Here is a 5576-nt window from a genome sequence, read left to right on the forward strand (position 1 = left end):
ACAGATATAAAGAAAGAAAACACGTCCTCTGGCCTCTACATTATACTCTATACTGACACACTTTCTAAAAAGAAGGACACAATTAAATAAATCAGTGCTGCAATTACTTTCTTTAAAGGTGTATAAAACATGCACAAACAATAGGCCTACCTTTAGATGGAGAAAAACAAACTGCTACACAGATTGAAAACGAAAGTAATTGCTGCAACCTTAACCACACCTCCTCTCCTTTAACCCCTTACACATTACACAGACTACATTAAAGAGGAAGAAGCTGCAGGAGAACAGATCTGAACACAGTTAATGTATAAACCATGTTCAGTAGGTTGTCTTTTCCCAAAGTGTTTTCTTAAATAGCTCTGATTTTAGGAATATTATTGACTCTGGTTCTTCAGAAGCTTCTTCCAGAGAATGTGTGACTACTGCTCAGTCTGTGTTTTTAACAGAGCAGACACTAATTCAAATTCAAATTCAAAAAAACTTTATTTGTCCCTGCGGGGCAATTCAAAGACACAGAGCAGTAAATTAACAAGAGTGCAAGTAGACAAAACATTTTAACCTAAATATAAAGTGTCAATTTAAATACAACTTAAAGCTTAAACTTAACTTGAAAATACAAAATATAAAAAGAGTAGATATAAGTGGACAGTGATCGGACTGACAGATGTAAACAGATGTAACCAGAACTATGTGCAGTAAATGAGAAATATAAATATATATATACAGAGCTATGTGCAGGTAGGCTAAATACTAAATGATAAGTTAATAAGGTGAATAATGGAACAACAGAACTAATATATACAATATAACTGTAAAGGTAAAAATGAGATAAATAAAGTGACCGTAGTGCAATGATGGATAAGAAACATCAGGAATAAAGTAACCAGAACTGGATGAATACTGAAATAGAAAGAATAGAATAAAGAGATGTAGTACATGGATAATGTGATGTTAGTGTAACAGTGTTAATGATTCCACTTATTTCACTAGCTTTGATTGTGCTGATACAGTTTTACAATGTAGGACTTAAAACATCACAACTTCACAACTTGGATTTAATCGACATTTCCCACTCCTCATTAAGACTTTTAATGGCCCTTATAGCTGTCATCAGGATCAGTTAGGCCTGCACACTTTAAGTTCTTCATTTTGAGTTAAATATAACAATAATATACATTTTTAATAAAACAATATTTTCATTATAAAACATTAATATAATCAAGAATATCTCTATAAGAGGAGCTTTCTGTTATTTCTGTGGTTGGGGGCGGGACATCATTAAGAGTTGTGTTCCTCACCTGGCCAGGAGAGGCAGAGCACGTGGCAGGTTGATCACAGGAGGATGTTTGAGAGTGGTTCTGTGTATCATTCAAAAGTTCAATAAAGAGAAGACTGACCCATGAGTGAAGTTTCCTTTACCCCCCTTTCGGTTGATGCAGCCCATGAGGTGAACTGTTGTGTTCTGGTTGTTGTTTCTATATTATAGCCTACCTGAAGCTAATGGCTAATATGTTAATAGTAAAGCTAATGGCTAATATGCTAACAGGCTAAACTAGTGGCAATCATGATAGCATGAATGACAGCCTGCCATTGTAGTCCGTGTTTAAAAAGCTACATTGTGTAAATATGTCAATTTGTGTTTGTGACATGTTTTTGATGCTCTCTTATTTTATGCTTTGTATATTTTGTTTAGTTCTCACAGCATGATTGATGGCATGGACATGCTCATGAATACCTGTAGCTCAAAGAACACCTTGGTTTCATGATTTCAACTTGAGGTTAGTAACAGCCATTCACGTGCTCATAACTCGTAAACGGGACATTTCCGAGGAGCACATCAAGGCAGCGTAGTCTCACCCCTGTTCTTCTTAAACCACACCCCTCAAATGAATAAAAATGTAAACTACATACCTGATGTTCTTCATTCTGCCGCTGAAGCACAAAGGAGCTCTGTGCTACGTCTTCTAGCGTCCATGTTTGTTGCTTTGTGTGCTTATGAAAAGTGTCATCAGTAGAAGCGACGATATAATCAAGTTAATGAGCGGATGTTGTTTGAAAATTAAAAAAAAACAACATACAATTAATGAAATACATTACTTGGCTTAACAGATGGTATTGTTGATTTATTAAACAAAAGAGGTGACGGTCAACAGAAAATATTTCTCTCACCACACATCTTATTTATATAATTACAAGGTAAGACCACCCCACTGCAAATGACCTATTAGGAGCAAAGCAGAGATAAAACATACATATGATGGCTCCTACAGGTGTATATACCTTTATACAAAAGGAGAGATTACATCGCCAAAATATTTGATTAACATTTATACCTGAAGCCGCCTTGAAAAGTATCCTCTCAAGTTTAGCATTGTTTGAAAAAAACATGGAAAGTGGTTTATCGTTCCCCTATTGAAATAAAGGTGGGTATGTCTTGATTGGCTGAATAGGAAGTAGTGCTGGGCGATATGGCCTAAATTTGATATCACAATATTTTTTTGCCTAATGTCGATATTCAATATTTATCGTATTAAAGTTTATAAATGTAGCCTATAAAACTGAATCTCCACTGTATAAAAAGAAAATACCACTGACCTGACCACTGTGATCACTGGCTCAGGAACATTACCTTTGATTAGAAAAATAACAGTCACCGATTTACTCCTGAACCATTCTGATGCAAAAGTCAATAACAACTTTTATTAAATATTTAAACTTGTATTTTTCTTATATCTATGTGCTCATGTTTATTCACCATGCTGTAAGAGTCTACTTAATCTGATATTAATATCAGGCTGTGATAGATCTGGAATCTCTCCTTCTTTCTTCTCTGTGAGAAACTCTTCATCTTTAGATCTTTAGGAGCTCTCTTCAGGGCTGAGGTGCTTTGTGAATAACTTTGATCTTTACCAGGATCTAGTCTTCAACTTTAACGTGTTCCAGCTCCTCCAGCTGTCTGTCACTGTGGATCTAACTTTTCTCCGTTCTGTTTTCGCCCTGCTGTCACTCTCAACTTTTCCGGTGATTTCTATTCCTTGAATGCTGATTTAAACTCGGCTTTTGTCGGGATCTGATGGTTTTAAAACCGTTTTACCAAACGCAGTGAAGCCGCCAGCTGAACGTGCAATCAGCTGGACTCTGTCAATCATTCATCCGGGCCAGCGGGCCAATTATAATGTCGAGCCCTGCGTTATGAGCCTTTTTTTGGAAGTAATTCGGCCTCGCTCGCATCTTTCTCCTCCGTGTTGGTCGCTTTTAAGAGCTGGGCTACTCAGCGGCAGGAGTGAAGTCTCCTCCGCCCTTTCGTCTCCGCGCAACAAGCGCTGCTGCGGAAATCTCACGGAGCAACAAAATCTTCGACAAAAGAAGCAAGAAAGAAAACTTGGAAGTAGTTTAAAAATAAAATCGATGTTCCCTTTTCCATATCAAGCATTAATTAAATATCGATCGAATCGAGCTTCATGATATATCGCCCAGCACTAATAGGAAGGAGACATCTGATTGGCTGCAGACATTTCTCTGCTGAAAAAAATGTATTTGTGAATTTGAATCACGACAGGGGAGTCTCAAAATTCCCAAACACAAATGCAGTGAGGTTCACCCAAGACAGACAGTTTGTAAATGCAGACTGAAAAGTTTGTACATAAATGTAACAAGATCCAATAAATGCTTTTCTTTCACATTAATCAAAACACAACAACAACAAAACAGTTGTAGCATCTGATGTTAAAGGTAGAAGCCAGCCAGCGTGTCATCTGGTATAAACAGCTTGAACAGAAAGATTTAAAAAAAATCATTCATTATTTTAAATGTTTCATGATTAAAGATACATGATGATGAATGTGCCGTCACTCAATGATGTTTAGATCCCAACTCCAGCAAACTTCTGGGATGTAGGGAGACTCGACCAGGCCCCTTTCCTGATAAAAACCCATAGACAGAACTTCAATTACAGACAGTACTACTAAAAGGTCCATTTAGAGTTGTATAATCTTTTGGTTCATAACATCTGTTCATAGTGAAAAAAGGATGCACAACACGATTTCTACAAGATGTATAAATGACAAAAAAGCTGCAAGATGGTGGTGACCTCTTACAAATAATCCAAGCAGTGTCTCAAACAGTCACTCATAACTGATGAAACTTTATTAGAAAAACAATACTTTTTATTAGCAGGAATAAAGACAGCAGGGCACCATGTTCAAAAAGCTGCAGCAGGGTCCGTGGTTGGCGTTTTTCCTGCAATGTGTCCCCACTACCGAGTAATACCCGGTACACAGTGAGCACGCCAGCTTCGTCTGTATATATGAGGGGATAAAAGACATCTGAATGACACAGATTCCACTTACCTCTGTTTGATGCCTGGGTCCAATCATCTGCCCCGACGCTGTCCTCCTCCTCCCTCTCCATCCTGCATCAAGTAACAAGCACTGTGTGATTAAACTTCATCAGAGTGAAAATACACATGAAAATGATGACAGGTTGTTGAACAAAGCAACAGGTGTTATTAATACTGTTTGTCTGTTTTCTTGTATCTGTAATCATAATAATGTATGCGTGTGCATTCCAGTGACATTTGAATGTTGATAAAATCTTACCTGAAACTAATGATTTGATCAAAAGAACGGATTTTCTTGGCCCTAAATTTTTTGGGAAGAGAGAGGGAGAGAGATTAGATCGTGGTTTATTCGTAATCAGGGAAAAGAACTACACTACCCACGATTAATGAGTGTCACAGCGACGTCTTTGATTGGTGGAGAGAAAGGCAACGTTTTCCGCTCCTCTGCGCCAAATGTGAAAATTATATACATCGTCTTGTACCTTTATCCTTTTCCCCTACCCACATGGGGAGGGGTTACTGCCCTTTGTGATGTCATGAAGGGAAAATCTCCAAACAGCCTGTTTGAACACATTTTCTGAAAAGTGGAGCAGGCTAAAGACGGAGAGGATGAACTTCTCCCTTTATTCTTAATATTGGGGGGTTTGGAGACAGACTAGCGACACATATTACTGTTAGAAACACTTGTTAAAGTGTATTTTAAATATCTAACCTTTAATTTATGATATAAAGTCTTTACAGTCAGATGATAACGAGACGCCAAACATGTCTCAGGGGACCAGGGTGTGTGTGTGTGTGTGTGTGTGTGTGTGTGTGTGTGTGTGTGTGTGTGTGTGTGTGTGTGTGTGTGTGTGTGTGCGTGTGTGTGTAATAATTGCAATAACATTTAAAGGTTGATTAAATCTTACCTTAGAGATGATCTTTTTTCTTTGAAGGACCTGACAGTTGACATCATGCAGTGGTTCAGGTCAGTGTAAGACTACATGTAACTGTAAGACAGTTTGAAGATTGCAATGTTAAACATCCAGACCCAACAAATGCTGAAAAGTACAAATTAGGAATCAGTCCAGTAAAAGTTGACTGTGTTCATTCCAAGGTTAGGATTGTTAACGAAATCAAACAAATAACAAAAACTCAAGTGTAAAAAACATTTTCATTCACTGAAACTAAAATTTAAAACAACTTTACCAAAAACATAACAGAAACAGTATTGTGTAAAAAAAAAGACCTAAAATAA

At 37.3% G+C, this 5576-nt stretch overlaps 1 long non-coding RNA gene across 1 annotated transcript; it reads right to left on the reverse strand.

Moving 5' to 3' along the window:
• Positions 1-2097: 2097 nt before the first annotated feature.
• Positions 2098-5576, reverse strand: LOC136183242 (uncharacterized). Its single transcript, XR_010669072.1, has 4 exons — positions 5248-5576; positions 4599-4640; positions 4350-4411; positions 2098-3920 (listed from the first exon to the last, which is right to left on the reverse strand). It is a non-coding gene; the product is annotated as an uncharacterized lncRNA (long non-coding RNA).

This window comes from Labrus bergylta, chromosome 18 (genome assembly GCF_963930695.1).
Source record: "Labrus bergylta chromosome 18, fLabBer1.1, whole genome shotgun sequence".
NCBI classification, from domain to species: Eukaryota; Metazoa; Chordata; class Actinopteri; order Labriformes; family Labridae; genus Labrus; species Labrus bergylta.